Source organism: Schistocerca gregaria, chromosome X (genome assembly GCF_023897955.1).
Source record: "Schistocerca gregaria isolate iqSchGreg1 chromosome X, iqSchGreg1.2, whole genome shotgun sequence".
In the NCBI taxonomy this organism is placed as follows: domain Eukaryota; kingdom Metazoa; phylum Arthropoda; class Insecta; order Orthoptera; family Acrididae; genus Schistocerca; species Schistocerca gregaria.
The window spans coordinates 508,296,144-508,323,728 of NC_064931.1; the positions used below are offsets into that span (position 1 = coordinate 508,296,144).

At 43.3% G+C, this 27,585-nt stretch overlaps 1 protein-coding gene across 3 annotated transcripts in view; it reads left to right on the plus strand.

The window, feature by feature from the left end:
• LOC126298001 (elongation of very long chain fatty acids protein AAEL008004) overlaps positions 1-27,585 on the plus strand; it is a 282,289-nt gene that overhangs the window by 87,172 nt on the left and 167,532 nt on the right. For all 3 annotated transcript variants that reach the window (XM_049989319.1, XM_049989320.1, XM_049989318.1), the window contains exon 2: positions 19,193-19,262. The gene's annotated coding sequence lies outside the window, so the exon portion shown is untranslated. The remainder of the gene's footprint in view (positions 1-19,192; positions 19,263-27,585) is intronic.

Consider the following 27,585-nt stretch of genomic DNA (forward strand, 5'->3'; position numbering starts at 1 on the left):
CGGATGATCCACTGTTCTTATTACACCAGGTCGATGCTCATGTTCGAATACTCCGTCACCCAGGAGAACGGATGCTCGAAACATGCATGCCGCCTCGGACGAAGGCCGGTGGTGGCAGTATTATGCTACGAGGAACATTCACTTGGGCTTCCATGGGACCTATGGTTGTAGTCGAAGGCACCATGACAGCTCTGGATTACGTGACCGTTAAGTGGAGATTTACTATCTTTGGCCCGAAAAAAGCGTGTTCTTTGAGAATTTTTTTTCTCGGGATGTGTTATAGATACCAATGTCAAATTCGGTCAAAATGTTTATTGGTATTTCCTCTACAAACTGGAATTTTTTCGACCGGAAATGTCGAAGAGCGAAGGCGGAAGTGCCATCGGAAGGAAACAAAATTTCGATGTAGACCTCCACGCGCGGTATGTCACAAGTCATCTGGCTCGTCTGAAACCAAAATTGAGTTGACGTCAGCGAAGTATATAAGATTCTATAGGAGTTGTACCTCGCTTCAGTTATTTGGACCATAGGAAACAAAATGGCGGACATTTGAAAAAATAGGTTTTTTCTATCGATTTTTCGACTTCGTCGGCCAAGTAAAAATATTTATAGTTGATGGATCGGAATAAAAGTGGTACAACTCCAAGAAAATTTAGTTAGCTTCGTCGGAAACAAAGAATCACGCCAATCGGTTTAGAAGATTTGAAGTTATCATACGGCGCGATAAAAAAAGTCATTTCGAGAAAAACGCGTTTGAAATTTTGACTACATATAAACACCGTATTATGCAACTTACGTTTAATCTGCTATTCCGGGTCCATAAACTAGTCCTTCCTCTTCCTCACACAGGGCGTTCTGCTCTATCTGGGGCATCCTGCGCTGCTCCAGAGCCGCTCGTACGGCCGGTGACAAGCGGTTTCCGACCGCATGAATCCGGTTGTCGTCCGAATGCTTGGCGAACTGCGTCGAATAGAGTCCCAGGGTGACGTCCATCGTTGTCATGGTCTTCAGGATTGCTGAATACCCTTCGTTGAAGCTGCTCACTGCCAGGAAAGTCACAATCTCTACAGTCGTCGCACCAGAATGCAAATGCTTGGGGGCTAACTTCCAAACACACGCGTTCAAACTTTCATTTGAATTTTGTGTGTTTCCTCCCAAGCACCGGTACAATAACTCGTCCTCCGAAAGACAATAACTGGTGAGTGAAAAAGGCCGATTTCAGGCAGGTGCATTTTCTTCTTCAACCACGAATAACAAACATTTCCTTTCCGTATTCGGAAAAACTGTTTGAGGGATGGATTCTAAACACTATTTTGGATCCAAAAATGCAATTTTTAAAAAAATCATTTTTTTTGAACCAAAAGATAGTATACTTCCTCTTAATGAGGGCCACCTGCATCCTGTCGAGGTTTATGCCTTTTCCGGCGGCGATGGAATCTTCCAGTAGTATAACTGTGTATGTCTTAAAGCCAGAACAATACTAAACTGGTTTGACGAGCATTATAGCGAACTGACGTTGGTGTCTTGGCCACCAAAATCGCCAGATCTGAACCCGGTGGAAAAGATCTCGGCCGCTGTCGGACGCCAGTTCCGCGCCCGGCGGCTCTTAATTTACTGGAACAGCGTGATCTGTGCGTAGATATCTGATGCCACATATCTTAGGAAACACACCAAACACTTGTGGAATCCATGCCACACAGAATCACTACTGCGTTGTGCCTCAAAGGCGTACGAACAAGCTAGAAAGTAAGTTTGTAGGACAACTACAAGCCGCAATCCATATACACTCCTGGAAATTGAAATAAGAACACCGTGAATTCATTGTCCCAGGAAGGGGAAACTTTATTGACACATTCCTGGGGTCAGATACATCACATGATCACACTGACAGAACCACAGGCAATAGACACAGGCAACAGAGCATGCACAATGTCGGCACTAGTACAGTGTATATCCACCTTTCGCAGCAATGCAGGCTGCTATTCTCCCATGGAGACGATCGTAGAGATGCTGGATGTAGTCCTGTGGAACGGCTTGCCATGCCATTTCCACCTGGCGCCTCAGTTGGACCAGCGTTCGTGCTGGACGTGCAGACCGCATGAGACGACGCTTCATCCAGTCCTAAACATGCTCAATAGGGGACAGATCCGGAGATCTTGCTGGCCAGGGTAGTTGACTTACACCTTCTAGAGCACGTTGGGTGGCACGGGATACATGCGGACGTGCATTGTCCTGTTGGAACAGCAAGTTCCCTTGCCGGTCTAGGAATGGTAGAACGATGGGTTCGACGACGGTTTGGATATACCGTGCACTATTCAGTGTCCCCTCGACGATCACCAGAGGTGTACGGCCAGTGTAGGAGATCGCTCCCCACACCATGATGCCGGGTGTTGGCCCTGTGTGCCTCGGTCGTATGCAGTCCTGATTGTGGCGCTCACCTGCACGGCGCCAAACGCGCATACGACCATCATTGGCACCAAGGCAGAAGCGACTCTCATCGCTGAAGACGACACGTCTCCATTCGTCCCTCCATTGACGCCTGTCGCGACACCACTGGAGGCGGGCTGCACGATGTTGGGGCGTGAGCGGAAGACGGCCTAACGGTGTGCGGGACCGTAGCCCAGAATCATGGAGACGGTTGCGAATGGTCCTCGCCGATACCCCAGGAGCAACAGTGTCCCTAATTTGCTGGGAAGTGGCGGTGCGGTCCTCTACGGCACTGCGTAGGATCCTACGGTCTTGGCGTGCATCCGTGCGTCGCTGCGGTCCGGTCCCAGGTCGACGGGCACGTGCACCTTCCGCCGACCACTGGCGACAACATAGATGTACTGTGGAGACCTCACGCCCCACGTGTTGAGCAATTCGGCGGTACGTCCACCCGGCCTCCCGCATGCCCACTATACGCCCTCGCTCAAAGTCCGTCAACTGCACATACGGTTCACGTCCACGCTGTCGCGGCATGCTACCAGTGTTAAAGACTGCGATGGAGCTCCGTATGCCACGGCAAACTGGCTGACACTGACGGCGGCGGTGCACAAATGCTGCGCAGCTAGCGCCATTCGACGGCCAACATCGCGGTTCCTGGTGTGTCCGCTGTGCCGTGCGTGTGATCATTGCTTATACAGCCCTCTCGCAGTGTCCGGAGCAAGTATGGTGGGTCTGACACACCCGTGTCAATGTGTTCTTTTTTCCATTTCCAGGAGTGTATTTTATTTACCGATTTCGCTCATTTTAACAAAAGCATCGTCATCAACTGTAGAATTTACAATTATGAGTAATGGGCTGATTACATGAGTTTCTGACGATGGTCGCGCATTAAACTGAGCGAAACCGTGCAATAAAGGATACTAATAGCGCCATGTGGCTATCCTACAAACTTACTGTCAACAGTCATTGTTTGCCCTGCAGGCATTGCCAGCTCTAGCTAGATGCTAGTAGATTGTTTTGACTCGTCGCTGTATGTAAAATGTTACTATAGCTGACAGTTAAAATTACAATATAAATGTTCAGAAAAAACAGAAGTATACATACAATAATATACTTGTAGCTACAGATCCTATGAGGTCCACACTGCGTCCTGATACGCGTCGCCAATACATACCAAAGCTATGACTCACGGAGCTGGAGCAATGGACAGTCATGAAAATCAGAATATTACTCTCCCCCTCTGACATCCATGTGGTTTCCCACCACCTTTTATAGTGCATACTGAGCTGGTTCCCTCAGCAAGACAAGGTCGACACCCTTTAAGAACATAGACACCGGAGGTGGCGCTTCTTCTCTAACGACTTGTCAGAGTGCCATTAATCTCTAATCTCCGTTCCTATTATCCGTAGACTAACGATTCTCTGGCAGCTGAGTTTCGTCGGACGTTCTCCAGCCATTCAGTGGTGCATTTGTAAACACCACGCACTGTTGAGTGGAAAAAGCCAACCCTTCTGCGACCTTGCGTTGCAGCTCTGTCTCCCCAGCTTGCATAAGACAACATTGGAGAAAGCCAAACGTACAAGGAAGAGACATGTCACCCAGTGGTTGATATATTCAATCTAAATCCAACTATAGACTACAACAACTCGTTTCAGCCAACAAGATAAGGAAACGCTTTCTCAGCGTCCATTAACAACGGTTCGGCTTCTTTTCCTCTCAGACTGCTCCTCTGCCTTCTGTCTCAGTGACAAAGTCATCACTACTACCAACTCATTTCCTCCTGCCATATTTATTTCCTCCTTCCCTCTCTCTCTTCTCTCTCTCCCTTCTTTCCTGTCTCTTTCAACCAGCTTTTCCTTTCCAGTTTGGTGCGCACAGCAATCCATTAAAATACCCAGTCCACCAGAGGCACATAAAAATGGTTTTTAAAAGAATTTCGATCTTTTTTCTTTCTTTTTTCTCTTTTCCTTTTTTTGTGCCCACTCAAGGTCTGAAACGCGGCCCTTTGTTAACATACGTCTCAGCTGTAGTGCCCATTGGCCTTAGTGCCTAGTTTCACAGGAAGTGTGTTCAATATTTTATCAGTATTGACGACATTGTATACACTTACATTTAGTGTCAATATTACATTTGTCAGATACTATTGAAAGATGTCTTTCGAACAAGCCTGTCAAGTTTCTGACTAGTTATTCGACGTTGTATAGGGTATCTTTAAACATCGTTGTTGTAACCATGCACAAGTGATTCGATGCTAAAAAGTTTTCGTACCTGACGGTGACCTTTTGCAACAGAAGCTGATCAAGTAACTCGCAAAAGCAGCTGCTGCTGGTCCAGTTAGATTTTCAATAAATTATTGATTTATATCATTTGGGTGAAAGGATGGTGGAAGCTGTTGCTAGGGCTACAGCTGACATGAACCATTGAAACAGAATATCGTTCAAATGTGTGTCACGTTGCAGATAGTGTCCATATCGAAATTACGAGTATTTACAAAGGCTCAAGTATCAACATAGATAATTCCCAATGTTTCTGCTATATAAATTCTGTACTTGTATCGGAAAACCATATTACTACACCCAATTATGTGAATTCTTTCTCGTAGACATGTAAGCATACAGAGTGTTTCTTGAGAAAAATTACATACGTCAAGAAATGATAGTATAGGCAATCTGAGGGCTGACTATACATATGCGTACCGCATTCTCAGTTGGTTTCTCAATATGGTAGCTTACCGAACAAGACACCAGGTGGTTATAATTGAAGCACAGCTACTCGCGGAGATCCACTGTGGGCTGTAATTATCGTGTGGCAGCGAAAATTGGTAGATGCTAATGCTTTAATACGGGACCGAGTTACGCTGGAAAAAAATTGTTCCAACTTTGGCCACCAGGTGAAAATATGACGCTGTGCACTATTTCTATAACGATATGAGATCCACGCCGTCAATCGTTAAGCCGTAAAGGTTAATAATAGAATCAGCACTATGCCGTTATCACCTTTTCTACCAAAGTTCCGTTCCTAATACATGACATATGGAAACATTTCTATACGTGTTTCTTGCATTCACAGAGCCCGATTTACACCTGGTGGCCAAAATTGGAATTAATTTTTTCCAGCGTAAATCGGTCCCGCATTAGCGCATTAGGATATCTACCAAGATTCTCTCCCATACGATAATTACAGCCTATACTGGACGTCTTTGAGTAGCTGCATTTAAATTATAACCACCTGACATTAGTCACCCCCTTAAAAAACACACTGGTGGAGCGCTGTAGATTGTGTAGAACTGGTACCAGGCGGTCATGTGACCCTACACCACAGACATTAAGTCATGGCAGTGAAATTATGAATACGTGTCAGTTGGTTGTACAGAATCACCACAGTAGGATGGGTGAACGTGGAGGCGTGGAAATGGCAGACATGAGCTAGCGGGTTTGGATGTGTCCATGACCAGACCGTGAAAGAAGTTGCCCGATTTGTTGGCGTTCATCGTGGACCGACCAGCGTCAGCTTGTGTACAAGGACAGGTGTACCACACTCAGCCATTTAACACGACTTGAGAAAGGCGGTTTTATAAAGTAGCTAACTGACAGATGCCGGACGAGTGTCATGCCTTGTCAATGACAGTCGGCTTCATACCCCGCAGGAATTGCTCCTGTCAGTGAAAGCAAGTCCATCCCAGCCAGTTTCCTAGTGAAGAACATGAGGAAGAGAACTGCATTCAGTGGACACCTCGAGTCGGCTACCTGCAGCTTGGTGCAGGGGTTGGAGGCTGAAGTTCTATGTAACAAAATGTGAAGACTTTGTTTAAATAGGCACAAAAACTCAATACCATATGATTACAAGATTGCAGAACGATCACTGGACGCTCTCACATCCGTTATGTATGAGGGAGTACGCGTGCAGATCGATATAATGTGGAACGCTAGTAAATTAGGTGCCAGACTGAGATTCATTGGAAGAACCATCCACTAATGAGATAGCTTATAATACCCTCGTTCGACTAATACTTGAATATTTTTCGTCAATCTGAGATTGGTACCAGATAGGATTGACAGAGCCGAGCGTGGTGGCGAAATGGTTAGCTAACTGGAGGATGGCGGTTCAAACTTGCGTCTGGCCATCCAGATTTAGGTTTTCTGTGATTTCCCTAAATCGCTCCAAGCAATTGCGCGGATGGTTCCTTTGAAAAAGCACGGCCGATTCACTTCCCCATACACACCACCAGCGAAGCTTGTGTTCCATCACTAATGACCTCGATGTCCACGGGGAGTTAAACCTAATCTTCCTTCCTTCAGCACTGATAGAGGAACGAACTAGAGAAGATCCAAAGGGCTGAGATTCGAGCTCACACGAATACTTACCAACAACTGTTCTTCAAATGGCTCTGAGCACTATGGGACTTAACATCTGTGGTCATCAGTCCCCTAGAACTTAGAACTACTTAAACCTAAATAACCTAAGGACATCACACATATCCATGCCCGAGGCAGGATTCGAACCTGCGACCGTAGCGGTCACGCTGTTCCAGGCTGAAGCGCCTAAAACCGCACGGCCACACTGGCCGGCCACAGCTGTCCTCCCCGCGGACCATACCCGAATGGAATAGGAAAGGTGAGAAGTGACAGTGGTATACAAAATACCCTTCCCCACACACAATAAGGTGGCTTGCGGTGTATAGATATAGGAACGAGAAGGGGAGATTTAAGGATTCTACACTCATTTCCGCGCCAAACAGCGGATAGTCGGCTACAGACGACAGAGGGTTTGCACGACTACGACGCAGTGGGAAAGGTATGCTACGACAGGCGCCCTTGTCTCGGGGTCTGGGGAAAGCGACCGGAAGGCCACGGCCGAGTAATCGCCAGCTGGTCACGTCACACACACACTGTTCGTAAATGATGGGCCGTCCCCAAGACGCAGGGCGCCAGCTCAGTGGGTTGAGGCGGACCGCCATACAAATCCCTGGTGTGACCCTTCTGGTGTCTAGAGATGGAAAAATTTCTAAGGTATCGATACTTCAACTTTTCGATAAATCTCTTAAGTGATATCGATGTTGACCATAAGCTCATCGAATAAAATAGTAGTCACGGACGTAATAGAGCACACTGGGCGCTTGGAGGGACTGTAAATGGCGCAGTTAATTTTACACATGGCCCATCACCGAGGTACGAACAGTAGTTAAGAATAGGTCGTCCAAGACATGTTGCGCGCAGTTTTCTTTACAGCTGCGCAACACATTTCCAAAACTATAGCCGGCCGAGGTGGCCGAGCGGTTCTAGGCGCTGCAGTCTGGAGCCGCGCGACCACTACGGTCGCAGATTCGAATCCTACCTCGGGCATGGATGTGTGTGATGTCCTTAGGTTAGTTAGGTATAAGTAGTTCTAAGTTCTAGGGGACTGATGACCTTAGAAGTTAAATCCCATAGTGCTCAGAGACATTTTTTTCCAAAACTATAAACTATCTGATTCCTTCTTCCCCACAACTGACATGATTGTTCTTTCCACTTGTTATCACTTCTCTGCATCGTCATTAAATTGATAAGGGAAGAACTTAAGCTCGAACAGCTAAACCCGTGTAAAAATGATTTTAAAACACGAAGGTATGTGTTCTGTCAACCATCTAGATTCCAGGAAACGTTAATGTGGGTAAATACGCAGAACGTGTTAATATGTTGGTTTGTTTGTTACCAAAACTAACAATTACACGAACTGTGAGCAGCTAAGTGATACGTTTCTCCCAGTTCAAATTTTTATCTATATGTATACCCACGTCTATTTATGTGCTAAATGAGTCGTTGGTGTTATTCTAGTTTTTGCACAATGCTGAAAATACCTGTTTTTTTTCATTAGACGCTAAATGTCTGCACTAAGATACAAACACTCACCGGGAAACAACCGACAAGAGCGAATCCTAATAATAGACAGACTTATGGTCGAGGTCATTGTTTTTAAATACCTTAGTTATAGATAATTCCGGTGATCTTAACTCTAAAATTAAATCATTCTCCACTTTATGCGGCACAATTAAAAGAATCTTAGATAGCAAAGCCAGTGCTGAGTTAATGACAAAATTTTATGAAACAATGAGTCTCTACAATCCTTTATGAAGCAATATATGACAGAAAAATAAAAAGACGAAGAATGCAGGCAGCAAAAATGAGGAGTCGACGCTAGACTTTAGGATACGCAAGAGCTGATTCAGTCCGAAATGAAGACGTAAGGCTCATATTAGGTGTAAAGAGTATACTAGAAAAAGTTAAAGAGAAAAATAGTTAAATCGTGTTGTACTGTTGGCCGATAATAGACATCCAAAAATAACCTAAAATTATAAAACTAGAAATAAATAAAGAAAGACCGATTAATTATAATTTTAGAGTCATCCATAAAAATTATTTACTCAGCTTAATGTAAATTGGAATGCCATTCACATGTAAGATAAATAAGATCCCAGAGTTGAACCCCGCTGAGCTCCCTTCGTGATTTCTACAGAATGACTTAACTTTTCTCTCCCTCCACATTCATCTCAACTTCTTGCATTCTTTTTGTTATGAATGATTCAACTCAATAGCTTGTAAAACTATTAACTGCGTGAAATGCATAGTTTCCTCATAGACTATCATGAGCAATACAACCCAAAGCCTTGCACAACCACAAAAACTATCAGCTTCCGATATTTTATTATTTAAGGCTTGCAACATTTGATGATTGGAGGTATAAACAGTATTCTCAGTCAAGCAACCGTCCTAAAATGCTAATTGAGACGAGCTAAGTAAACTGTTTTTACTTAACTGTGTGACATTGCTCTTGAGAACGTTACTTTCCTGAATATTTTGCAAAAAGACAGTAGCCAGGGAACTGAGCCGTAAGTGCCTTTAAATCTTCCCTTTCATCATTCTTATAAGGAGTTTAAGCAATGGCATACTTTAACCTGTCTGAAAAAATCGCTGTGCTAGCGATGCATTAACGATATCACCAAAGAGAGGAACTGCTAAGTCAGAACGGCGACACGTTAACACAATACAAAACGTATGACGAGGGAAAATGGTGTTGCTTCGAGCAAAATCCTGAAACCGAGACATGTCGTGGTACTGAATACATCGTGGTCGTGTACACTGTAAACAGATTTACATGGAAGTTCGTTACGTATGTATTTAGAGGGTAAAAGCACGAAATCGCCTGACAGCAAGTAGAAAATAACTTAATAAGCAAACATAATATGGTGCTGCTGGACGGGCCATCGAGCTAAAGCTGTCACAAGTGTGTGTGTGTGTGTGTGTGTGTGTGTGTGTGTGTGTGTGTGTGTGTGTGCGTTTGTGTTTGAAAAGCAAAGGTAGAACACGCTGCGTGGTGCTGTGCTCTCAGTCCGGTTCTTCCTACTTATTCCCCATTACTCGCAAACGAATTTTCATTCCATTTTCAATCCATCCAAGTTCCATCTAATTGCTTTAATCGTTTTGAGTGGTCTACAAAGCCAATAATTTTTTTTACTAAACTATAAATACATTATTTTGGTGTAATTAGTGTTTATAGCCGCACGTTTTTAGAGTAACTAAATATTCATATTACTTACAAGTAAGGTACGCAAACTGAGCTGGGACACCTCTTGTTTGAAACGAATGTGTCGAGTACGACAATGAAACAAACAAATAATCCTAATCAGCACAAGTCAGGGAACAAATGGTTACCCCGAAACGACATATTAAGACTAAATACAGGAACACTTTATGAATCCCCAAGGATCCAAACTGCAGATATGCACTTGAAGGAGAAACGCATTACAGCAAGTGTTCCTTCCACATGGCCACCGGGCATGTGAAGATAGGCTTCGGCACGTCTCTTCATGGATGGGTCGACTCATTCGAAAACCCCGTTGTGTGTTCCGAATGTATTGACAATCATCCACAATGCGTTCCCGGAGTTCGTCGACAATATCACTAGGTATAAAATACACTAAAGCTTTTAAATGTACCCACACAAACAAATCCGACAGGTTTCAAATAGGGGCTACTAGCAGGCCATGATATTAGCAAGTCACGATCGATACACTTGCCGAAAATTCGTGCTACGTATTCCCGAACGGCCACATGAAAATGTGCCGGTGCTCCATCATGCATGTGCCACATACGTATCTCTTCCCCACAAGAAACATCATCCAAAGAGGAGTTGCAGCATAAATAAAGCCGTGGCCATTAACATCATTGTAACACTGACAAGACTGCACTTGTGCATACATCGTATAAGGGAAACCGTTGGTTTCGGGACCTGTGTTTATTAAGATTATTTTCTTCTTTGGCTTTTTGTGCATTCCTGGGAGAACATGTGTTGCTTCTCTGATTGTCTTTGCACATACACTAATGAGGGCAGCAGCGTACATGATGTTACCAAGCAGTTCGCCTGGCGTATTTATCTTTCGGTTGTACACTTCAGACTTCATCCAACCCCAGGTACAAAAATCTTATGGAGTAAGATATGGCGATGTTGGTGGCCAGTTAACTGTGCTACCATGACACACACTTCCGCGCCACTAGTCCAGAAACAAACGTACATTTAGTGTGTTCTATTTCGGAAACCATTGGAAACGGGACATGTGTTCAGATGAAGTTTTTTGCTTCAAGTGAGCATTTCTGTTATATCCCTGTATATTAATCATTTCTCCAAGTGTACCCTGTATATGTGCAGAGAATTATTCAGTTATTCTTTTTAATTCCTTTATAAACTAGTCAAGATGTCTAAACTGTAAAGTAAAACATGAGTGGCTGAAAATAAAAATGAAAATACAGTCGCAATAAGCTAGTAATAATTATTTTTATCTGCAAGATAAAAAACATTGAAGTGGCAGTTGTGAAAATACGGCTGCAAATATTAACAGCATAAATGTCTCCTGTGTACCGACGAGACGACAGAGCTTTAAGAATCGTTAGGTTTCGTGCATGGTTTTGTGAAGCAGTAGTGACTTAGTAACATTATACACCCTCATGGTAACTGCTTTATGTTTTACAAAGTTTATGTTGTCTGCACGATTTTCCGTAGTTTGTGGAAATCAGTGTCGTGTGGGAGGCCTTTATAGGGTTAAATTTGTCATGGACAGCTAGGTCATAAACAAATGTTGTTGTTGTTGTGGTCTTCAGTCCTGAGACTGGTTTGATGCAGCTCTCCATGCTACTCTATCCTGTGCAAGCTTCTTCATCTCCCAGTACCTACTGCAACCTACATCCTTCTGTATCTGTTTAGTGTATTCATCTCTTGGTCTCCCTCTACGATTTGTACCCTTCACGCTGCCCTCCAATACTAAACTGGTGATCGCTTGAGTCCTCAGAACATGTCCTACCAAATGTAATGTGAGCTTTTACAGGGAAGTGGGAAGGAATAGATTACGTCCCTATGCAGCACCCTCCCCAGCAATGGGCTAAACAAACGATGCGACACCTAAATCAGGACTTCTTTGTGTGAGGTTCCTTCTGAAAAACTTGCCGAGCGAACTATTAATTACCCACTTGTAAAAGCACACTGGTCGCTTCGGAGCACTGTAGACGGTATGGAACGGTAGACACTATCACGTGATCATGCGGCCCTCTACAGCTGACGTTACTTATGGCGGTGAAGTGATGTGTACGTACTTGTCCGTTGTATGGAATGAGGGCAGTAAGATGGGTCGACGTGGACATGTGACAGAATGGCGAAAAGTAGTTATCTAGTTTGGACGTGGCATGACTACAGTGTGAATGAAGTTACCCAATTTGTTGGCGTATCAACGCGGACTGCCCAACGTGTCTACTAGGAATGGCCTACCAGTTATAGCAACACAGCATACGAACAGTGGTCGCAAAAAAATCCTAATCGGTACGGTCCAGAGAAAAGTGTCAGGCCTTCCCAATGACAATCGCCTTCACACCCGCTAGGAATTGTTGCTGTCATTGTATGCAGGTCCATCTGAACAAGTTTCCGAACGGACACTGCGAGTGGAAGCACGTGCACCGCACATTTGTAATCGAGTACCTTGTAGAAGGGCACACAGCGTCATAGAATGCTGCATGTCTTCAGTGGCCCAAACAACAAAGAAACTGTACAGCAACTACGTGGGAGGTGTGTGTTTTACGGTGTGTTGAAGGCATAGTTCAGGCTGGAGGTAGTTTTGTGATGATTTTGGGGCGTTTTTGGTTCCATAACTTGGACCAGCTTGTTCTACTTACCGCGAGCATGAAATATAACGTTATTTTAACATTCTCGCCGACCAAGCAATGTCATTTTTGCTACATCTTCAGGATGAGCGTTCTATGGACAGTACCGTCGTCCAAAAGGAAAATAGCCACGTGGACAGGGATGCAGCCATACGATCCTCGTTTGTCGAAGACTCAGGTAGCATATAGCACCTCGATTGGCCCACTAAATCACACGTTTTTAATCTCACAGTAAATATCTAGGACTATTTGGTACAACAGTGAAACGTAACAATCAGTATCCCAGCGTTTTTAACCGTACAGTATGTAATCAGCAATGAGTGGCTTCTGCTGGATATGGCGTATCTGAAGAAATTTGTGGATTTTCTCCCCAGCCGAATTAAGGTCAGTATCAAGATTCGAGGCGATGTTACACGGTATTGAGCTGAACCTCATGCGGGTGACTAATGTGGTGTCCTGTGTGCTGAAGCTCTTGGATTACATTGGTGTAGTTGGAAAGGCGCTGTGGTGGCAGAAAGTCGGTCGTTTTGCGCAGTGATTCAGCGGCTCTCAGCTTAGCATTCCGTGCCTCTGCCGCCTTGGAATGGCTCCAGGGCCCTGGTGGCCTTTCCCCTCGCCGTGTCGACACAAGGAAAAGCTTCGCCATGCGTTTTGTCGCCCCATACTCAAATACAGGACGAACCAAAAGAACAGCAACTTTCGAAAAAACCAAAAATACTGGAATAGGATATCTCTGACATAATCAGGACCAATACGGGATGCCTTTTAGGAGGTAATTTTTCGAAATCACCTATGATTCCATTAAGCAAGCATCGTCTCATATGTCTACAAACTTTGAAATGACAATTTTACAATCATTCATACATAGAAACTTAAAATTCTAAAAATTGAAATCAAAATAAGAATAATACAGCTATTTGTATTTTTCTCACTCAGTAAATGAATACATTTAAAATATACATAAATTACAAATACATATAAAAAGAGATATTCAATGCAACATTCAAACTATAGCTACCACAAATCAGTTTAAATTTAAAAAAACCAATCCACAAGTATTTCATTTTAAAACACTGAAACCTGAATATCCAAAAATATTCACCCAGTAACCAAAATGTGTATCGTAGTACTACTCAGGGGTGGTGCAAGTTGTCATATCACTAGGGAAACCATTCTCCCATACATGTGATTTAGATATTTTGAGGAGATTGTTATCTGCTCATCATTTTCTCCTGATGGTTTGAATAGTGCACTTTTAGTACCTGGTCAATTGTATAAACATAAACAAACAGTATAATTACAGTAAAATGTGTTTGCACATTTACAGATCTTACATTTTCCCTAAATTTCTGTAATTTTCTGTTGATCCCGTCGCAAAACCTGTTCTCATAATTACTTGTTTTCCTGCCATTAAATATTCCGAATACGTAACGTTCCGTACATTTTGCACTTTTGAACCACTAACACAAGCTTCAATACCGATGTTCAAATCAATTTATGTGGAAACTACGTTATGCACACGCTCATTCACAACCTGTAGGATAATGGGTAACCCCAACTCTACAGTTTGTTTCAGAATCAATTTAGTTTTGGATTCCATTAGAAATAGAGGGGGCATTTTAGGGGCAATTTCAAAATTTTTCACCAACTGACCGTACTCTAAACAGCAATAAAATATCGTGAAAATCACCTGAATTTGTTTTTTCTCCTAAAGGCAAGTCACGTAACTCACAAAACACTACTCAAGAAACAACTGATTTCAACTTAGTGCGATTAGTTTCAACTATTGTCTCAAGATTCTCAATGATGAATTCTTCTTTACTCTTTGGTTTGTTTCCGATAACGTTTACGATATTTCCGAGTGCATCTCGAAGCCATTCCGAATTCACATACATTTTTGCAGAGTCATGAAACTTTTTGAAATTGGCGAATGGACGGCTTGTGATTGCGCCATAATGACTGCCGAGCGCTATACGTGGCCAGAAAAGCGCACACGACTTACAGAGCGCACCTTTAACTGCTTTATAATGAACCAACTACGGGTATAATGACAGCCAGTCCAGTCGAAATGTTTTCTTTATGCCGTCTACGTCATTTCTTGAAATTATAATTTTTGTCTGATTGACATGTATTCAATAAAATCATATGCTTTAGGGAAACGCCAATCTCCTTTCTTTCGTCATGACTTCCGACATTGGAAATACTGATCAGGAGACTATTATCCTTTTTGTTGGCAGTGAGGAAAGTGACTGATAAGGAAGTGTCCTGCTAACAACACTTTTTAATTTTTTTTCTGGTGACGCCTTGCGGAATTGCGATCAGAAAAGTCCTCTATAGCTGAAGGTAGAATCAAACGCACCAGAGGCAAGATCGTGTTGTCATCCGTTTCCGACTTTGCGACAGAAGTGGTTTGTCGAAGGACGCGCGGTTCATCTTCCGGTAAGCGACGAGTCTGTGCAATGTACTGTCCATGGCCACTGCTTGTATGGTGTGCCACTTCAGTCTCATTTTGCCTATATTGAGATTCCCTAGTTTCTCGTCATTTTGACGGAATTCTGCGCACTGGTAACAACTGTAGACATAGGGAAATTTTTAATATTATAATTTTTATTCGTTTCGCCCAACTAAGAGACGCGTTTGAACGTTTTTGGGAACTTTTTTCTTCTTTTCCTCTCAGTGTCTCTTCACTCATTCACTGAGTTTCTTTCCCCGTTCTTCAACCCATCCAAAAATTGGTCGGGTAGGCTGCTCAGTAGATTTGTGTTTGAGAATTAAGATTCGAAATTTAGTTCTATTTTCAATGATTTCTCAATGACTGACGGTTTCTTTTAGGTTTTCATTAACTTCTGTAATCCTGTTGCTGTGGTTTTTTAATTGATCACAAAGAATGTGAACCTTTTGTTGTCCGTTCTACATTGGTGACCCTAAAACTTTAATAATGTCTCCCGATGATACCTCTCTGTGATTCTTTGAAATGTCTTGATAGATATCCTGTGATTTATTTTTCATCCAAATCTTATTTTCGCATTCTGGTATTAAGATTTCTCCTGTCTGCCACCTGTCTTGATTCGAACTATTCCTTAAGTTCTCATACAAAAATTTAGGCCGGCCGCAGAGGTCGAGCGCTTCTAGGCACTTCAGTCTGGAATCGCGTGACCGCTACGGTCGCAGGTTCGAATCGTGCCTCGGGCATGGATGTGTGTGACGTCCTTAGGTTAGTTAGGTTTAAGTAGTTCTAAGTTCTAGGGGACTGATGACCTCAGACGTTAAGTCCCACAGAGCTCAGAGCCATTTGAACCATTTGAACAAAAATTTAAATTTTGTTGTTATATTGGTGAAAGTTAGTCTGACCAGTTTCCGTGTTTATTTTCCTACTATCTGAGTACTTGAAATTCCTCCAATACATCAAATAATGCCCGTATCTACCGCATGATACGTCTTTCTTAATCAGTAAATTTGATTACTGTTTGTTTAGTTTTGTATGTTTGGAGAATAGTTTTAATTAACGTTTAGGATCTGTTCTACACATGATCACTTTTTTTTTGTTTTTTTTTGTTTTTTTTGAAACCTTGAGTGACATTCTCCAATCAAGTGGTCTGTTTTTTTTAACCTATTAAATAGGACTATAGAGGGTATTCTATATCCGACTTAGAGTAAGGAAATTCCTCTTTAACTGTTCGTATTGGATTTTTCCACTTTCTGCTGAAGGGGGTGAATTAATTCACACTTCTTTAAGTTTTTTTCGCAACACCATATCTCGTGCAGTATTTCGTAAAGAATCGGGCAATTATTTAGTCTCCTCACAACGCCTTTGTTTTCATTAGAGAACCATGGACCTAGCCGTAGCGAGAACTTGACCACCTGACTCGGTAAATCATGTTTCAGTTCAAAGTAGTGCGCGCTATACTACACAGCACTAAGGACTTGCGTGGAAAGCGTTAACGGAAATTACTTTTGCAGTGCTCCCATGAAGTTTTACTGTTGTCATTAAATTTGTTGACAATGAGAAGGAGAAATTAATGACAGTGGCGATGGAGAAGGCGACAAATAGTGGAACCGAAATGTTAAAGTGCTGAGTAAGTCGATAGTGTGTAAGTTATGGCAGGGAGGACACGGTGCTGAGTGGAATGGGATTCAAGCATCTAGAAGCAAAGTGCACAAAATAAATATCTCATTGACGATATGGTTAAACGTGTTAGTAGGCTCCAGTACTTGCGAAGTTATGAACAAGACAACGAAATACCAGCTTGTTGAAAACTGGCAACTATATGTCTAGTGTCCATGTGTTTTTGGATCAGACTCATGTCTGTCAGTTGGTTGGACATGAACTCATGATAATCGATCTTCCGCCGGCATGTAGCCCTTGTAGTTGCCAGTAGGTCAATAGTGACTTCCGTGACATCCTTCTGGGTGTTGGCTAGCCACTGTACTTTCGTCTTTCTCGGGCCTCGTTCGTCACTTGGAAGATTTTCTGGTTAGTAGCGAGGCGTCCATCCATGTTGTACGTCTGAAAAATTTCATAAGTCCTATCCGTACAATAAGACCAAACCGTTGATTCAGGAAAGACTGTACTTAAGAGCTTTCGCACGTCCAGATTCCTTCTTGGATCTTGGATCCGAATATTTTCCATAGTTGGTGTCATTCCGTTTTATAGAAGGCATTGACATTGATGGTTAATGATAATGATTTAGCTGCATAGACATAGAGGGTTTCTGGAGGAACATCTGTCTGGTAATGGCGAAGTCAGGCTTTGATGGAAAGGGATTCCTTGTTATGGATATACCAGATGATTGTACAGGTTTTACGTAGCTTTTCTGCACGGGTTTTATTGGTCACTCTCTACTTGTCAGTGTTTCCGATAATTGCGTTTAAGTTCTTTAAGTGTTATGTTGTCTAAGTACTTAAAGTCCATATCCAGGTTAGTTTTGACAGCGATCTCATTAAACATCTCCAGGATGTGTGAGGTTTTGGGGGTAGTCTTCGTAATTATTGCTAGCTCCTGAATGCGACGTCATAGCTCCTGGCTTATGGCGTACCACCATTATATGCACTATTGAGGTAATTATCTAACTAGGCTAATACACTGTCCGTGCGCATATACCTTGCTGCTTTAGAGGGCAAAGGATGCAATTTATCCAAGTCGAAAAAAGATATGATGGTTGCATTTCTTGTCAAGGGCTACTGTCGCAACTCCAATGGCAAATGACCACAGAAAGCTGTTTTACAAGTTTAATTGTAGTACTCCAGATGGTTGTGTTGTGTCACTATATACTTAGCAAATGGAGTTTTCAGGCTATGCGTTCTAAGATAAAACAGTTATTTGCTTGTGTTACCCAGACATGTTTCAGCGCACTTATGGCTACCTCAAAAATGTTAAATTCTGTATATTTTCGAGATGTGAACATTGCGTTGTTGCTATTGCTTGCTTTCTGTTAATTTCGAATTGTATCTTACCTTTAGATAAGATTTAATGTTTCTGTGATTGTCTATCTATTTCCGCAGGTAACTATTGCCACCAAGAGTAACTCCGAAAGTATGCTAGGAGCTGAAAAGTTTGTGGAACAGAAGTTGCATGGGATAACCTCCCCTTGGTTTATTCCTGCTTCTATTGACCTAGGCAATTCCCTTACAAACATGCATAATACATCGCCTGACTATACTATTTCGCCTTACCTTATCAACTACATTCGAACCCAGTTTCCGTTATACTTTCCTGCCATTAGCGCAATTGATTAGTACCAATTATAATGCTTACCACTTCACGTACATTGCATTTCTATATCACGTGACATTCACAGCATGGTTACCAAGTCGATTCCCAGGTAGTTACCATACTTTGTCACTACTTTTATTATCGTCTTAACGTAGTGACTAATTATGTTGTCAGCTTTCAGTCAACTTGCCATTCTTACCGAATGTATGTGTATGTATGTTTAAAATGTTCAGTATGAAAGGTTTCATAATTGTTTATGCCCAATGACAGGTAATTAATTTTAACTGATTATTACTGTTCATGAATACTTCTGACATGTATGACCAATAATTGTTACGTTCAGAGCTGAAAAACTGTAGTTGTAGGATATGTACCTTTTAACAAACCGTGTATTCCACAGCATTATTGAGCAGATCTAAATTCGAAAATAAGAATTTAAACCTATACCCAGAATCGCACTCTCGAACACGAGTATTGTAGCTAAAATCTATGCCCACTGCTTTATTTGCGTAGCACAGGGACACGCTGTTGTAGAAAGATACTTGTCGTAGATGTGATAACAGTGTTGCCACAATGCCTTTCTTCTACGTCCCTTTTATACCGAAAATATGAACGGGACGAAATCTTGTTAGGGACATATCTGTAATGTTAGTGTGCAACGAATCGTGCCGTGTCGTCCGTGTGCGCGAATTACGGTTGTCGCAAGAAACGTTAGCATGTATCAGCTCCGCCGCTTAATGTCGGTATAGTGGGCTTGTTGTGAGCCTCGTGAGACGAGCTTCTCTAGGCTTACTGTCCTGTCTTACATAAGACGCCGCTGCGCGTGGTGTGTAACTGAAACTGGGAAATGACGATGCTATTCCTGTTGCAGGATTTGTTAGACATCAGTCGGAGTAGCCGCGTCCAGGGCGCAGGACTCACGGGAATATTCAACATCCAAGGTAAGTTGTCCCGTCATTTACATTCTATCTGATATTTATGGTAAAATAGAGAATGTGCACTGTTTTGGACCACCCTGAGAAATTAAAATTGTGTACTTAACAGAGTCTCGAACCCACCTACAACAAATTCTTAATAGGAAATAGCACTAAGCAGATGATCGGACTAAACAGATGGACAAGAGGGCTTTCCCAAAATTTAACATCAACACTTAAAGGTATCGTTCAAATTAGCAATTTTCAACATAGTCACTCAAAGTAATACTGTTTGTTCTCAATACAATCTTGTAAACTTATTAGTTTCTTATGTCATTTTCTAAGTCATCAAGCTTCGAGCCCAGACGTTTGTCATCTCTCATTACACAATGGTAGCGTGATGTTTCTTAGGGCATTCTAGAATCGACGAACAGAGAAATTCCCCTGACGTGGAAAGAAGTGAATAGAAGTGGAACATCTGGAACTTCAACATCCCTTGGACGAAATATTATGTTTGTCTCCTTCAGAATAAAAGGAGTGTAAACGTCTTTGTCTGACAGTACGTCCAATTACACTGTGCATTTTTTTGGCAGCCAATGCAATAAGAACAGCATTGCGGCACATCCTATAAATCCAAGCATTGCGATGGTGAGCGGTAGATTTACAATATTTTTTCACATTTGAATAAGATCTGGCTGAGCAGTTAGCCCTCCTGCACCCATAACGTAACATAATCTTCGTCCATAAGCCCTGGCGGATCAATCGGTACCGACCGAACGCCGTGTCATCCTCTGCCAGCGGCGTCATTGGATGCGGTATGGTGGGGCGTGAGGTCAGCGCACCACTCTCCCGGCTGTTGTCAGTTTTCGTGACGTGGAGCTGCTGCTACTCCGTCAAGTAGTTCCTTAATGGACGTCACGAGGGGCAGTGCGTCCCCGCATCCCTGACATCACGAGACGGGTTGCACCCCCTACAAGTCCTCCCACCAAGGGAAAATCCATCACAGTATCGAGAATCGAACATGGACCCTCCGCAATGCAGTCAACCGCAGTGGCCACGTGCGCCCATAACCAATCAAACTTACTTCACTCCTCGAATCTGCTGTGACAGGGGCCTACGATTCGTCTCTCTGCCAACAGATTCCTGGACAAAGCACACGTTAATCACAAGGTCCAAGTGTTCTTTAGTAGTCGTCCAGCAACGAGCCCCTTCTCCCCTCCTGCCTCATCACAGCTCCGCCTTCTGTCTGTACCCTCTCCTACCTTCCAGGCATCACAGAGGATCAACCGCATACCTTTCTGGTAGTCTACCACTCCTGGAAGAAAGGACAATGTGTTGAAATGGATTAACCAAACCGAAGGGACTGTTTCCAGAACGATACGCTGTCTGCTCACGGGCGATCGTATCCATCTGTAGACGTTTCGTTTGTTTTTCTCGGATGAGCTCGGCGCTCCTGCCCTGGCGGACCGTTCAGTATGTGAAGACATCGTTGCTGCATCTCGATCTATTCGGCGACATATGATCGATACGATAACGGCAACAACCAGTGCGAGTCGCGACACCTACTGGTTAAGCATCACTGCGGTCACAAATGAGTTTCGATTTTGTTAAGTATCGGGTGCACACAAGCGCGACAGTCTAGTGATATCGTAAAATAATTTGACAGCCGAGTGGAGTAACTGTATTTACGTTCGCGTTTCGGGTAGAATGATTCTATCCTGCACCATTAATTGGACCTAACACTAATCCACAAGTAGGCAGTATCGTCCAAGCTTGAAGTATTCTACATCTACATCCATACTCCGCAAGCCACCTGACGGTGTGTGGCCGACAGTTACATTTTTATTTAAGTTTCATGGCATAATTTGGTCCCAAAAATTTTAGATTCAATTTCAACAGAAGATATAGTAAAACAATATTTCAAATTCACCCAGTTGTGCTCAATTAACTTTTACTACACGCTCATCTTATTAGACAGACAAGCGAAGGTCATGAAAAGGCAGAAATCTGATTACAGAGTGGGGGACGGCGATTTCAGAGGTGCCGAGCGTCTACCGTGTCATCCTTTGCCATTGGCATCATTCGCATGCGATATGGAGAGAAATGGATTCCGTAGAAATGTTGGAACACGTGAGGCAATACTGATCTTACGACTTATCTTAGAAGAAAGACTAAGAAAAGGGAAACCTACGTTTCTAGCATTTGTAGACTTAGAGAAAGCTTTTGACAATGTTGACTGGAATACTCTCTTTCAAATTCTGAAGGTGGCAGGGGTAAAATACAGGGAGCGAAACGCTATTTACAATTTGTACAGAAACCAGATGGCAGTTATAAGAGTCGAGGGGCATGAAAGGGAAGCAGTGGTTGGGAAAGCAGTGAGACAGGGTTGTAGTCTCTCCCCGATGTTATTCAATCTGTATATTGAGCAAGCAGTAAAGGAAACAAAGGAAAAATTCGGAGTAGGTATTAAAATTCATGGAGAAGAAGTAAAAACTTTGAGGTTCGCCGATGACATTGTAATTCTGTCAGAGACGGCAAAGGACTTGGAAGAGCAGTTGAACGGAATGGATACTGTCTTGAAAGGAGGATATAAGATGAAAATCAACAAAAGCAAAACGAGGATAATGGAATGTAGTCAAATTAAATCGGGTGATGCTGAGGGAATTAGATTAGGAAATGAGACACTTAAAGTAGTAAAGGAGTTTTGCTATTTAGGAAGTAAAATAACTGATGATGGTCGAAGTAGAGAGGATATAAAATGTAGACTGGCAATGGCCAGGAAAGCGTTTCTGAAGAAGAGAAATTTGTTAACATCGAATATAGATTTATGTATCAGGAAGTCGTTTCTGAAAGTACTTGTTTGGAGTGTAGCCATGTATGGAAGTGAAACATGGACGATAACTAGTTTGGACAAGAAGAGAATAGAAGCTTTCAAAATGTGGTGCTACAGAAGAATACTGAAGATAAGGTGGATAGATCACGTAACTAATGAGGAGGTATTGAATAGGATTGGGGAGAAGTTTGTGGCACAACTTGACTTGAAGAAGGGATCGGTTAGTAGGACATGTTTTGAGGCATCAAGGGATCACAAATTTAGCATTGGAGGGCAGCGTGGAGGGTAAAAATCGTAGAGGGAGACCAAGAGGTGAATACACTAAGCAGATTCAGAAGGATGTAGGTTGCAGTAGGTACTGGGAGATGAAGAAGCTTGCACAGGACAGAGTAGCATGGAGAGCTGCATCAAACCAGTCTCAGGACTGAAGACAACAACAACAACAACAACAACATGGAGAGAAATTGTCAGCATCCAGAACTCACAGCCGCTTCTTCTCATTCAAGCAGCTGCTCAACTGGCAATACGAGACTGAATGATCTGGTCCTCCAACGAAGAAAACATCTCTGGTAGTAGCGGGAACTGAACCAAGGTCCTCCAATGGTGGTCAGAAACGCTGGCTACTCAGCTGCAGAGACGGAGATTATAGATGGATGGAAACGAGGTGACATTAACAAGATAATTCTCTCCTTTTGTACAGCACGTGCATCTATTCCTTCCTCCTTTTCCGCCGTTTCAGTATTCGCCTAGGTAAAAAGAATTACCGTAAAGGTAGAGGGGGCCATTACATTGTCAATTAGACATGCGCCAATCTGGCCAATAAGCGAGCATCGTACTAGCTAAGTAAAACGACTAGGCCAGGTTTAGCGATGCCAAGAATCGTAGGACTGCGCAGAGGCTGTACGCCAGCCGCAGGCGTTGACTGCTGCCAGAGATTCACGTTCGGCGCGACAGGGGGAAGCACTGCATGTCTGCCTCGCATAATATTTCAGACAACTGCGATGCCAGCGCTGCGCGTAGACAAGCAGATGGGCCGTTCTGTCCCCAGTGGCCGTGGCCTTCTCTAAGGCTTAGCGGTAACAGGGCGTCGATGAAATATTTATACCACCTGTGCCGTTACAGTACTTCCCATCGACGCGAGCTACATATAGACCGCCTACACAGCTGGGCACAATCGTGCGTGCAAAGCCCACTTGTAATACGTTATGGCTATTGCTCGCTCGGGATGTGGGGTAGGGGAAGATGGGGTGGGGCAAATAAAATGTTATTTTCGTGGAAGACGGAGCAGGGGAGCAAACGGAGCACAATTTCTTACAGAGTAAAAACGCGAAACAAAGTATACATTAGTGCACAAAACTTCAGGACGCAAGTAACTTTCGAATGAAGTGTCACTGCCAAGTAACATAGCTCTATGAAACTTGGAACATCAATAGAAAGAAATGCTACAGTATAGTACAGAAGGAAAGACATATGCAATGTTACGAACAGAAATTCATTCAAAGACAATAAGTACATTTCAGTATTTATAATGGTCCCGTGAACATTAACAAGCAAACGGCCTTGCCGCAGCGGTAACACCGGTTCCCGTCAGATCGCCGAAGTTAAGCGCTATCGGGCCTGGCTAGGACTTGGATGGGTGACGGTCGGGGTCTGTGGAGTGCTGTTGACAAGCGGGGTGTACTCAGCCGTTATGAGGCCAATTCAGGAGCTACTTGAATGAGAAGTAGCGGCTCCTGTCACGAAAACCAACAACGGCCGGGTGAGCGGTTTTCTGACCACATGCCCCTCCATACCAGCATGCAGTGACGCCTATCGGCAGAAGATGACACGGCGGTCGGTCGGTACCATTGGACCTTGGAGGCTTCTTCGGACGGAAATATAAACGTTACAAAAGGCGGGACGTAGCTTCAGTAGGGTGTGTGATCACATACAACGTCATTGCATGCTCTGCAACGTTCTGCCATGCTGGCCAAAAAGACGAAAAGAGTTCTTATGGTAGGGCGCTGCATTCCTCCACCAGTGCGGTTGACAACTGCTGTATGGTCGTTGGTGTATGTGGACGTGCTTCAATGCGTCTCCTGCCGGTCTCCGTGGCCGAGCGGTTCTAGGCGCTTCAGTCCGGAACCGCGCGAATGCTACGGTCGCAGGTTCGAATCCTGCCTCGGGCATGGATGTGTGTGATGTCCTTAGGTTAGTTAGGTTTAAGTAGTTCTAAGTTCTGGGGGTCTGATGACCTGAGATGTTAAGTCCTATAGTGCTCAGAGCCAATACATCTCCCCAACGCTTGCCAAACGTGCTCGATGGGATTTACGTCAGGTGAAAGGCCAGGCCGATCCGTTCGCCAAATAACCTCTCGTTCCAAGAGCTCCGCCACTTGCGCTCATCCAAAAAAATAATGAAGTCAGGGCCGAGTACACCCCAGAAAAAACGCAAATGGGAAAGGGATGCAATGTCATAGTAGTCTTAACTGGTTATTGTACCGTGTTCAAACATTTGGAGATCAGTATGTCCATACAACATTATGCCTCCCCACATCATAATACCTGGACCCCAAAACGACCATATTCGAAAATGTTCCTTGGTGCATTGTGTGTTCGAATCGCTCGTCATATGAGGGTACGTCGAGAATCACTACTCAGGCTGAACCTGGTGTCATCCGAGAAGAGCACGCGCTCCCACTTCTCGTCGCTCCAGTCCCTGTGCCCCTCGCACTATTGCAAACGGTGTCGCGATGTGCGGTGTCAACGGAACACACCGTACTGCTCGTCGGGCAAAGAAGCCACCCCAATGTGGAGCGTGAGATTGCGTGTTTTGCAGTCCTGTTGAATATGGTTGCAACCGCATCCGCTGTTTGCTGCCTGTTGCACGATGTAGCGGTCATCTGCTGCTAAGTCAATCGTGGTGTACCACCTCATCCCCTTCGAGAAACATTGCCTGTTTCAGACGGCTCCCCATGCGCCTGAAACAACGTTGTGAGAAATACCAAACTCCTGGACAACAATCGTCACACTTCGTCCTTCTTCCAGTTTTTCCATGATTATTCTTCGTGTGAAGTGATCCAAATGTAGTCTACGGACCATGTTGTAATGAAAACATCATACAGTGCACCATAATTGCTCTCTTAATGACACACACTGTCTTTTCCCGTTCCTCCAATTGCCTTGTGTTGTGGCAAAAGCCCCCTTTGGTACTATAGTCACGCTGACTTCATGCTATGCACGACTGGCAGAACTCTGGCGATGTGCTCCCACACATTCATCCATTTCCGCCGCGTAGTTAATATATTATGTCACTTTATCTCGTCCTTGAGTTTTGCAGAGCGGTGTAGCTTCAGTGACGTTTGTATCTGTATAATTTTGAATAGGAACACTTTTACAGAAATTTGACGATTCCTTTCTACAGGAACAAGTATGTCACAAATTAAATATTACCTGCTGTGCGGCAGATTTGTGTAACAGGACTGCTGTTATACATGTTATACATTTGTGACTTATCGGACATTGATAGTTACAATCTCCGGCATTTCACGGATGGTGCACTGAAGAAATACTGTTGTCCTCGTCTTCAGTCTGAAGACTGGTTTCATGCAGCTTCCCACGCTACTCTATTCTGTGCAAGCCTCTTCATCTGTGAATAACTACGGCAAACTACATTCATTTTGATCTGCTTACAGTATTCATGCCTAGGTTTCTCTCTATAAATTTAACTCCTCACACTTCCCTCCATTACCAAATTGCTCTGTTGGCCACATCCAACATCACAGACACCAGACTCATACATATAGCAACCTTGTTTTAGTTTTTTTTTTTTCGGTTAGATTCAGTGCCTCATCAGCTAATATTTAGCACTCTTTTGCAGCACGACATTTCAAAAGCTTCTATACTTTTCTTACATCGTCATACTGATAAACAGGCTTATACATTATGTGATCAAAAGTATCCGGACACCCCCCAAAACATACGTTTTTCATATTAGGTGCTTTGTACTGCCACCTACTGCCAGGTGCTCCATATCAGAGACCTCAGTAGTCATTAGACATAATGAGGAGCAAAATGGGGCGCTCCGCGGAACTCACGGACTTCGAACGTGGTCAGGTTATTGGGTGTCACTTGTGTCATACGTCTGTACGCGAGATTTCCATACTTCTAAACATCCCTAGGTCCACTGTTTCCGAGGCACTGCTTTGTAAGCATTGAAATAACTTCACATATCCTCACAACCCGCGAAGTTTCATTTCGTTTCCTCCTCCGCTTCTGGTTGCTTCACTTTTTGTGTCAGTCAGTGAAATTATCTGAATCTATGTGTTTTGGCCTCCTGCTTCCACTGAAATGTCTGAACTGCTTCAAAAGTCTTGTTTAACAGATCTCAGATCTCCTGGGAGCTATTCCTCGCATAAACTATTGTGTCACTGCGAATAAGAGATGGTTCTGACTATCCATAAACGTTATAAATCTTAGGCATAATTTCTAAAAAGAAATTTGTAAACAAAAACTTGTGTCACTCGATGAGAGCTGGTAGACTCAATATAGGTCTAAGTAAAATGAATATTGTCAAATTTTAAGGATAACTTCGAGCAGTTTTATGTTGTGCCCGAAAATGTGTCTTGTGTTACATCGAGATCCATTTTTACTTCGTAAAAAATTAAGGATATGGTGAACGAAGAGCTTTCGATTTGAAACAGCCGGCTCGATGAGGAATGAGTGTTTACACTAGAACAAAAATTTATAAACAGTGAAGAATACAACAACGTTCTATCAGAAGAGACGTCACGTAAGTACAGATAGTGGCGGCACTCTTAAAACACATCCACGGAAGCCGGCCATTGTGCTAGAGCAGTTCCGTCGCTCCTCGTCTTGTGAAACGCGACATCATTTCTTAAATGACATTACTGTTTACTTCCGCTTCCTCGTCGTATCAACAAAATTTCCTCTTCACTAATGACCTTGCTGATGACCACACCAACCTCGTCGACATACACACACAGACAAACATCACTATCACATCAAACAGTTTATCGTTCAAGTTAAAACGCTGCCAGAGGAGCTATTAACGCTTTAATGTCAGCACCACGAAGTTTTTAATCGTGTATATCTTTGCCTGGATCTCAACAATTATTTATATTACATAATCACTAGTTACCAGCCGGCCTGGGTGGCCGAGCGGTTCTAGGCGCTACAGTCTAGAACCGCTCGACCGCTACCGTCGCAGGGTCGAATCCTGCCTCGTGCATGGATATGGTTAGTTAGGTTTAAGTATTTCTAAGTTCTAGGGTACTGATGACCTCAGAAGTTAAGTTCTATAGTGCTCAGAGCCATTTGAACCATTTTTGAACTAATTACCATTTTCCACCTTGTAGGACTGTGATTTACAGTGAAACTTTGGAGACAGTTTCCTTACACTAAATCAAGAAAAAAAATCTATGAAACGTGGGCTCTAAAATGCGTACCTTAAGCGCTATGAGCACTTTTTCTTCTTCTATGCCATCAAGCACTACTGTAAGCTTTTTGTTTTCCATAT